Source organism: Eleutherodactylus coqui, chromosome 10 (assembly GCF_035609145.1).
Source record: "Eleutherodactylus coqui strain aEleCoq1 chromosome 10, aEleCoq1.hap1, whole genome shotgun sequence".
Classification (NCBI taxonomy): Eukaryota; Metazoa; Chordata; class Amphibia; order Anura; family Eleutherodactylidae; genus Eleutherodactylus; species Eleutherodactylus coqui.
The window spans coordinates 78,486,526-78,497,313 of NC_089846.1; positions in this window are offsets into that span (position 1 = coordinate 78,486,526).

The window sequence follows — 10,788 nt, forward strand, 5'->3', positions numbered from 1 at the left end:
ACTGTAACTGCATAGTGTTCCAGCTGGGCCTGTACTGCTCTCTATTGACGGCACAGCGCTTCCTTATAACAGTGTATTCATAAATATCTGTATTTTTATTTTGTTTATTTTCAAAACCAATTTCGGTCGCTTTGTGCCCCCAAAATGTGTCCCCAGTGATAGTGTCATTAATCTCCTGTTCTGGCGGCTTTGTTCTCTGGAACTGTGTAAGGAGAAGCCGTTCTATGCTTCAGACTGCTGCTCCTCTTCACAGCACCTGTTAACCACCAGACTTGTTGCGCTGTCAAAATCTCAGTGCATTGGTTACATAGTGCTTTATGTTGCAACGGATGCATTAACCCTGACCATGCACAGAGTGCAGCGGGGAATAGGTACTGCGAAGGGGAGAAGCTATTTGCAGCACAGAACATCTTCTTATTACACAGCACTGGGGAACAGTGCCACCCAAGATCTGAGTGTATTAAAACCAGTGCTGCAGGACACATCTTGGGGCACAAGAGGACCAAGTAGTTTTGAAAGTAAATAAAATATAAAGCAGACATTTATTACACTATCCTATCGAACAGCTGTGACAGCTCTAGAGAGAACAGTGCAGGCACAGCTGGAGCGCCCTCTTCAGTTATGGAATTACAGTGGTTAGGTGAAAATGGATTTTTCAGCACGGTCTTCAACCAAGCTTCATCGCTGAAGCGGGGTTTTGTACGTAAAATGTACAGAACAAGCTATTAAACGAATCGCCTATTCTGTCCTTTTCTCTTAAGTGCAGTTACTGCTGATCCACTGTGGTCACAGTATTTGTTGTGACAGCCGTCATCACCGGAAGTCAGGTGATCGCTGCAGCATCACCACTCACTCTCCTAGCATCATGACACTCAGGAAGTCAGTGCTGATGCCAGGAGAGCAAGCAATGATGCTGCAGTGGTCACCTGACTTCCAGTGACATCTGCTTTAACAACAAACGCTAGGAGTGCAGCGCTAGATGCCGATGGTGGTCATGTAAGTATAGCTCTATTATTACTCTACTATAGACTGCTCTGTTAAAGGGATGTTTTCAGATAACTGGTTCTAGGTGCTGAAGGATGTAAGGAACTTGATAAGATAATGGGAAAATCTTTATGCCAGCCCATGGATGCCCTTCCACGTATTCTTGGAGTGTTTTGATGAGTTGCCTAATGTTACTTTGGAACATTAAGGGTGCTTGCGCAAAAAACTCCTTGGCTATGGGACATATGAACAACACCTCTGTGTACTCTAGTAGACCCACCTGTCCATTCATTACATAGTCAGCCAGTCATTTTAATCTATCAGCTCAGAACCTGGCAATACAATTGTCCACATGATATGTATCACCTCTTGTGTCACGTTACCTTCATAGCATCTCTCTATAATTGAATTAAACCGGTTGAATTTTGGATGGAAACCACTCCATATATTTCCATGTCTGGAGCCCTTTAAAATACCGAATTACTGGTATTATAAGATGTGAAACATAAAGTAATTTTTACTTAAAATTCTCCCGTCATGTGGATAAATGTGCAGTACTGCAGCCGTAGTTCATCTGTTACTGTAGATCGTCCAATTCCTGTTGGGTCGTATCTGTTGGAGCAAAAATTCAGAAACAAATGACCATAATACTCACCTTTGCCATATTATTCGGCAGATTATCCATCAGGTTTGACTGCTTTATCTTGTTTGTTTCCATTGACTCTAGTTTCATCTCCACAGTTTCTACTTTTAACATTATTCAACTAATTGACATTTCAAGTTGCTGCAGTCTTCTCAGAAATCTGGAACACAATACAAGTAACATGTTTTACTACTCATTCTGGCTTGGCTTTCAATTCCCAGTAGAGATGAGCGAGCACACTCGTCCAAGCTTGATGCTCGTTCGAGTATTAGGGTACTCCAGATGCTTGTTACTCGAGACGAGCACCATGCAGTACTCGAGTCAACTGCATTTCCCTCCCCGCATATTTAGCACCATTTTCTAGCCAATAAACATGCGGGGAAGGCACTACCACTTCCTGCTGTGACGTGCCAGCCCTATCCCACCCCACGGTAGTGAGTGGCTGGACCGATCAGGTGATCGCCGAGTACTTACACTGGTCCCGCCCGCGGCTTGCCTCAGACGCGTGCTGGCAGAGGTTAGAGAAAGTGCTGCTGCTTATACAGGGATAGTGTTAGTGTAGGATCCAGTCTTCAAGAACCCCAACGGTCCTTCTTAGGGCTATTCCTCATCGTGTGCATTACAGTTGTGGCTGACTTGGAGCAGTAGTGCACCAACTTTTTTTTTTAAGCATCTCGGGCTGTGCAGGCCATTTTAGCTATAGCGTTCTCAGTCTGCAGTGCATTATGCAGAGTTTAGGGACAGAGCTGCCTATATAGGGAAAGATTTACAGTCCTCCTGATCCTCTGTGCAAGAACCCCAACGGTCCTTCTTAGGGCTACATCTGACCGTGTGCATTATAGTTGTGACTGGTTGTGAGCAGTAGAACACCAACTTTTGTATTACGCATCTAGGCCTGTTCCCAGCCTTGCAGTTATAGCGTTCTCAGCCTGCAGTGCCTTACAACGAGCTCTCACTGTGAAACTGCACTCTAAAATTTCCTAGGCTACTGCAAAATATTTCAGTTATACCATTCTGTGTGTGCAGTGCATAACACAGAGTTTAGGGACAGAGCTGCCTATATAGGGAATGTTTTACAGGACTCCTGATCCTCTGTACAAGAACCTCAACGGTCCTTCTTAGGGCTACATCTCACCGTGTGCATTATAGTTGTGGCTGGCTGGGAGCAGTAGTGCACCAACTTTTGTATTATGCAACTAGGCCTGTTCCCAGCCTTGCAGTTATAGCGTTCTCAGCCTGCAGTGCCTTACAACAAGCTCTCACCGTGAAACTGCACTCTAATATTTTCTAGGCCACTGCAAAGTATTTCAGCTCTGCCACTGTGCAGAGCGTCTCACAATACCCTTTCTTTGGTGGGGTTGAGATAGCCGCAGTTACCAGCACTATCCACTGGCTTTAGAGTCTTCTCCCACTCTATACAGCCTCTCTTATCTGCAAATCTCTGTGAGCGGTAAATTACCCCTAGGTATCAGCGCAAGACAGCGGGTTAATTTTTTTCAATTCCCAGCATAGAGCCTCCGCTATCTACAAGTCTCTGTGTGCGGTGAATTAGCCACAGTTGTCAGCGCTGTACAGTGGGGTAATTTGTTTGGGCCCTGCTCTATTCTTAATCCGCCATGATGAGGAGTAGGGGTATGGGTCGAGGACGTGGACGCGGACGCGGTCGTCCAAGTGAGGGTGTTGGCACAGGCCGAGTTCCTGGGCGGGGTGAATCACAGCTGGCTGCTGGGGGATTAGGAGAGAGGTAAGTTTCTGGCCTTCCCAGCTTCATATCACAATTTGCGGGTCCGCGTGGTAGACCTTTATTACAAACAGAGTAGTGCAAGCAGGTCCTGTCGTGGATGGCAGAAAACACGTCCAGCAATGTATCGACCACCCAGTCTTGACGCAGTCCACTACTCCCAGCCTAGGGACTGCAACTTTGAATCCTCTGGCTGCTACTCCTTCTTCTTAGTCCCTCATTCCATGAAAATTACATATTCTGAGCAGGCAGACTCCCAGAAACTGTTCTCGGGTCCCTGCCCTGAGTGGGGAAAATGGTTCCTCTCTCACCTGAGGAGTTTGTCGTGACCGATGCCCAACCTTTGGAAAGTTCCCAGAGTCCGGGTGATGAGGCTGGGGACTTCCGGCAACTGTCTCAAGCGCTTTTTGTGGATGAGGATGATGAGACACAGTTGTCTGTCAGTGAGGTAGTAGTAAGGGCAGTAAGTCTGAGGTAGGAGTGCACAGAGGATTCGGAAGAAGAGCTGCTGGACGATGAGGTGACTGACCCCACCTGGTTTGCTAAGCCTACTGAGGACAGGGCTTCAGAGTGGGAGGCAAGTGCAGCAGCAGGACAGGTTGGAAGAGGCAGTAGAGTGGCCAGGGGTAGAGGCAGGGCCGGAGCAAAGAATCCCCCAACTGTTTCCCAAAGCACCCCCTCGCGGCAAGCTTCCATGCAGAGGGCTAGGTGTTCAAAGGTGTGGATTTTTTTAGTAAGAGCGCGGACAACCGACGAACAGTGGTGTGCAACCTGTGTCGCACTAAGATCAGCCGGGGAGCCACCAATACCAGCCTCACCACCACCAGCATGTGCAGGCATATTATGGCCAAGCACCCCATAAGGTGGGACGAAGGCCGTTCACCACCTCCGAGTCACACCACTGCCTCTTCCCCTGTGCCACAACCTGGCACACAGATCCAATCCCCCTCCCAGGACGTAGGCACGAGCGCCTCCCAGCCTGCACCCACACCCTCACCTTCACCATCCTCCACTCCATCCAGCAATGTCTCTCAGCGCAGCATTCAGCTGTCGCTAATACAAGCGTTGGAGTGAAAGCGCAAATACGCCGCCATGCACCCGCAGGCACAAGCTTTAAACGTGCACATTGCCAAATTAATCTGCCTGGAGATGCTGCTGTACAGGCTTTTGGAAACGGAGGCTTTCAAAAACATGATGGCGGCGGCGGTCCCGCGCTACTCGGTTCCCAGTCGCCACTATTTTTCCCGGTGTGCCGTCCCTGCCTTACACCAGGACGTCTCCCACAACATCAATTGTGCCCTCACCAACGCGGTTACTTGGAAGGTCCACTTAACCACGGACACGTAGACAAGTACTGGTGGGCAGGGCCACTATATCTCCCTGACGGCACATTGGGTGAACTTGGTGGAGGCTGGGACTGAGTCAGAGCCTGGGACCGCTCATGTCCTACCCACACCCAGAATAGCGGGTCCTACCTTGGTGCTGGTATCTGCGTCGTTTTAGGCCACCTCCTACAAACCCTTCCCCTTCTCCTCCTCCACCACGTCTACCTCTCAATTAAGAAGTGTGATGCTTGCGCAGTGGTGGGCAAGCATCAGCAAGCCGTGCTGAAACTAATCAGATTAGATGACAAAAGGCACATGGCCTCCGAGCTGTTGCAGGGTCTGACAGAGCAGACTGACCTCTGGCTTTTACTGCTGAGCCTCCAACCGGGCATGGTCGTGTGTGACAATGGCCATAACCTGGTGGCGGCTCAGCAGCTTGGCAGCCTCACACACGTGCCCTGCCTGGCACACATCTTCAATCTGGTGGTTCAGCGGTTTTTGAAAAACTACCCCCACTTGTCTGACCTGTTCGGCAAGGTGTGCTGCATCTGCGCACATTTCCGCAAGTCCAACACGGACGCTGCCACCCTGAGGACCCTGCAACATTGGTTTCAGCTGCCAGAGCACCGACTGCTGTGCGACGTGCCCACACGCTGGAATTCTACGCTGCACCTGTTGGCCAGGCTGTAAGAGCAGCGTAGAGCAATAGTGGAATACCATCTGCAACATGGGCAGCGTAGTGGTAGTCAGCCTCCGCAATTCTTTACTGAGGAGTGGGCATGGATGGCAGATATCTGCCAGGTCCTCGGAAACTTTGAGGAGTCTGCCCAGATGGTGAGTGGCGATGCGGCAATCATTAGCGTTATCATCCCACTGCTTTGCCTGCTGAGAAGTTCGCTGCAAAGCATAAAGGCCGATGCTTTGCAGTTGGAACAAAAGACAGAGGATGACAGTATTTCGCTTGATAGCCAGACCACCCTCATGTCTATATGTCAGCGCATTTTGGAGGAAGAGGAGGGGGAGAAGCAGGGGGAGGAGGGGGAAGAGACAGCAGGGCACACTGCAGAGGGTACCCATGCTGCTTGCTTTTCATCTGTTCAATGTGTATGGGCTGTAGAGGAGGACAAGGAGGATCCTGCAAGTCATCTTCCTAGTGAGGACAGTGATGTGTTGCGTACTGGTACCCTGGCACACATGGCTGACCATGTTAGGCTGCCTTTCCCATGACCCTCGTGTTAGACGCATTCTGGCCAACACGGATTACTGGGTGTACACTCTTCTCGACCCACGGTATAAGGAGAACCTTTCCACTCTCATTCCCGAAGAGGAAAGGGGTACGAGAGGGATGCAATACCACAGGGCCCTGGTGGAGAAAGTGATGCTAAAGTTCCTATCTGACAGCGCTAGTGGTAGAAGACGCAGTTCCGAGGGCCAAGTAGCAGGGGAGGCGCGGGGATCAGGCAGCATGTCCAGTGCAGGCAGGGGAACACTCTCCAAGGCCTTTGCCAGCATTATGGCTCCCCAGCAAGACTGTGTTACCACTCCCCAGTCAAGGCTGAGTCGGAGGGAGCACTGTAAAAAGATGGTGAGGGAGTACGTAGCCGATCGTACCACCGTCCTCCGTGATGTCTCTGCTCCATACAACTATTGGGTATCAAAGCTGGACACAAACTTGTGCTGTACGCCCTGGAGGTTCTGGCCTGCCCTGCTGCTAGCGTCTTGTCAGAGTGGGTGTTTAGTGCAGCTGGGGAATCATCACGGATAAGCGTACCCGCCTGTCAACTGCCAGTGCTGACTTGCTTACACTCATAAAGATGAACAAAGGCTGGATTTCCCCAGACTTCTCTTCTCCACCGGCGGAAAGCAGCAGAACCTAATGATTCTTTTCGCTGCAACAGGAGAAAAAAGCATTTTCTATCACCAGAAAAAAAGAGGGAATTAGCTTTGTCAATCACTCTCGGATATTATTACTCCTCCTCCTACTCCTCCTCCTAAAACAGCATGTCATCACGCTGAACAGCCAATTTTTCTGCAACAGAAGAAAATGCATCCGCTATCACCAGAAAAAAAGGGGGAATTAGCTTTGTCAATCACTCTCGGATATTATTACTCCTCCTCCTACTCCTCCTCCTAAAACAGCATGTCATCACGCTGAACTGCCAATTTTTCTGAGGCCCAAAAGGCTCTGTTTATAATTTTTTTACAATTTTTCAAAGTTTCAAAAGTATTGATACTTTAACAGAAACCAATTTTTTTCACAGGGCTGCCTCCAGGCTCGGTTACAAATTAAGCAACAGCGAGCTGTATCTTTAAAAAATGTTTATGGGTTTCACCTGCCCTTGCGGTTGAGCGATTTTTCAGGGGTGCACTTGTACTCATAGTACACCAATTTTTCTGTCCCTCGCCTATACTCTTGCTACAGAAATGTTACTGGGGTCTGCCTATAGTTTTGCTACAGAAATGTTACTGGGGTCTGCCTATACTTCTGCTACAGAAATGTTACAGGGGTCTGCCTATACTTCTGCTACAGAAAAGTTACAGGGGTCTGTCTATACTGTTACTACAGAAATGTTACTGGGATCTGCCTATACTTCTGCTACAGAAATGTTACTGGGGTCTGCCTATACTTCTGCTACAGAAATGTTACTGGGGTCCGCCTATACGTTTTCTACTGAAATGTTACTGGTGTTTGTTTGCCTATACTTCTGCTACAGAAATGCTACTGGGGTCCGCCTATACTTTTACAAAAGAAATGTTACTGGGGTCTGTTTATACCTTTGCTACAGGAATGTTACAGGGGACTGTCTATACTATGGGTGCACTAAGTCTTCCCATTGCGGTGTTTTACCTATCTGGCAAAAATACACTGACTGACAAGGGCAGAAATGTGGGCCAAGGCCGAGGTCCTTGGCGGGGTGAAACTCTGCCATGTTTGGGCACTCTGATTTCTTCCTGTGTAATACCATCTTTGTGCACTGACAGCATAGGTAAGCCCAAGGAACTCAAAGACACCTTGCGGTGTTGAGCTATCTGACGGCTACACAAAATGAATAGTGTGTGGGGACACATGGATTTCCCATTGCTATGTAACTCGCGGCACCTTGGGTCACTGACGGGGGAGGCTGGCACCGAGCCTGACGCAGGGCCCACTCACAAACTTCCCACACAGATAATTGCGGGTCCTACCTCGGTCATGGTTTCTTGGCCTTGTTATGCCACCTCCTCCTCCTGCTTGGGGTCAGGGGATCAGCACTGGGCAACGTGTATTTTCTCTCATGCTACCACGGTTATCTGAGACACTGGGTTGAGCCAAACAAAAGGAGCGTTACTGCATTAATGAGACGTTCACAGCTGCACTAGCATCCGAGTCCGCTTTATGCCCATGATTACTGAGGGTGTGAGCCGAGGTAGAGATCCTTGGCAGGGTGAAACTGCCTTGTTTGGGCGCTCTGATTTCTTTGTGTAATACTTTCCTTGGGTTCCAAGGGCTCATCTATGCTGTGGGTGCACAAAGACTTCCCATTGCGTTGTTTTACCTGTCTGGCACAAACACACTGACTGACTTGGGCAGAAATGTGGGCCGAGGCCCTTAGCAGGGTGAAACTCTGCCATGTTTGGGCGCTGTGATTTCTTTATGTGTAATACTTTCCTTGGTTTCCTTTGGCTCGCCTATGCTGTGGGTGCACAAAGACTTCCCATTGCAGTGTTTTACCGGTCTAGCACAAATACACTGACTGACTAGGGTAGAAATGTGGGCCGAGGTCCTTGGTGGGGTGAAACTGCCATGTTTGGGCGCTGTGATTTCTTTATGCGTAATACCATCTTTAAGTTCCTAGGGCTCACCTATGCTGTGGGTGCACAAAGACTTCCCATAGCTGTGTTTTACCTGTCTGGCACAAATACACTGACTGACTAGGGTAGAAATGTGGGCCGAGGTCCTTGGCGGGGTGAAACTCTGCCATAGGCAAGCCCAAGGAACTCAAAGACTTTCCATTGCGGTATTGAGCTATCTGACACCTACATAGAATGAATTGTGTGGGGACACATGGATTTCCCATTGCTATGTAACTCGCGACACCTTGGGTCACACAAGGTGGAGGCTGGGACCGAGCCTGACCCTGGGCCTGCTCACGTGCTTCCCACACAGAGTATTGCTGCATTGTGGAGATGTGTAGAAGTTCTGGCACCTTTATGCCCAGGTTTGCGGCTCCTGACAATTTTGTGACGGAGGTGGCATGGAATTGGAATGATGATCGTACATCAATTTATCATCAATTCTCAACAGCATTGTGGGCTATCGCCCACTCTTTCAAAGAGGGTTGCTGCCTGGCCCAGCCAACCCTCTGTAGTGTGTGCCTCCGGTTCCTCTTTATCCATTACGCACTTATAAATTGACATGTGGGTGGTGTGGCTATGAAGCGAGCGTGTGGCATGAGGGCAGCTGAATGCTGCGCAGGGAAACTTTTGTGTGCGCTGTGGATGCAGGGTCATGCGGTGGGTTGGACAGCAATGCCAGCATGTAACCCAGGAGAAGAGGCAGCCGTGTCACCCGCAGGCAGTGATTGTCCTTGGTTGCAGGTAGTGTGGTGCTTAGCTAAGATGTGCCTTGCTAATGAGGGTTTATCCAAAGTAAATTGTTAGGGGGGTGACGCCAGACTCTTGCCCCCATTTTGGCTTAATAGTAGGACCTGGGAGCCTCAGATGCAGCCATGCATGCTGCCCCTGCCCTTCCCTATCCGTTTCTGTGGTGTTTCCATGACTTTCTGATGTTTTCTGGTGTTTCACAAGTCATCAGCTATGCGGAGCATCGGTCCCATACAAAAATACTCGAGTCGCCCATTGACTTCAATGGGGTTCGTTACTCGAAACGAGCTCTCGAGCATTATGAAACGTTCGACTCGAGCAACGAGCACCCGAGCATTTTGGTGCTCACTCATCTCTATCAGGAATGCATCTGGGAATCGAGGAAGTCGAATTTTACACGGACAGCAACGTAGTCTTAGGATATATTTGCAACAAAACCAGATGCTTTTATGTCTATGTCAGCAATAGGGTACTAAGGATCAGGAGATCCACTTGTCCAAAACAATGGCACTATGTTCCTACACACCATAATCCGGCAGACCATGCAACTAGTTCTGTAGCAGCGGGTCACCTTAAGGGTGGACACCCACTGGCATTTTTTTCTCCACTGCGATGCGAGACTAAAGTTAAAGTCTCGCATCGCAGTGCAAGAAAAAAATCGACATGACGCCGGGATATTGGCATCACGCCGACATATTGCCAGTCTTTTCAATGGGGCCAGCGGCAGCAGCGCTAGCCCCATTGAAAAGAGATGGAGAATGCCGGGGACTTCTGCCACAGCTGTGACAGCTGTGGCAGAAGTCCACGGCATTCTATACCATTGCTTTCAATGGGATCAGCACTGCTGCCGATCCCATTGAAATCAATGCTTTCTGCCAAGCCCCGCAGAATGATTATCGGGGAAGGGCTTGAAATATAAGCCCTTCCTCGATAATCTGCCAAAGTGTGTAAAACAAATTATTACTCACCTCTCCTGCGCTCAGCCGCGTCCTCCTGCTGGCTCCCCGGCACTGCTATTAAGCTCTTTCAGCAGTCGGTCCCCACATGGATGAAGGAAACTCCTGCCACAGCTGTGGCAGAAGTCCACGGCATTCTCCCTATGCTTTCAATGGGGCTAGCGCTGATGTCGCTGACCCCATTGAAACCACTTGCGATATGCCGGTTCTATACCTGCCTCTTTCTTGCACTGCGAGGCGAGAGTTTTCTCGTGCTCTCGCAGCGCAAGAGAGAAAATATCGCAAGTGTGCGTCCACCCTAAGAATAACATGGTTTACGGGTCCTGCATTCCTGTACCGTTTAACGTCTTGAAGCATTGGATCGGACTCATTTGAATTGGTAAACCCAGATACTGATGTAGAAATCCCACATGAAGTATCTGCTCTATGTATGGTGACTTTGGAGCACTAACTCAAATCCCATCGTTTCGACAGATTCTCCACTTGGATGTTGCTCGTTTGTGCTATAGCCTGTCTAAGTCATATAGCTCAGTCTTACAGGTCGACATTACCTGT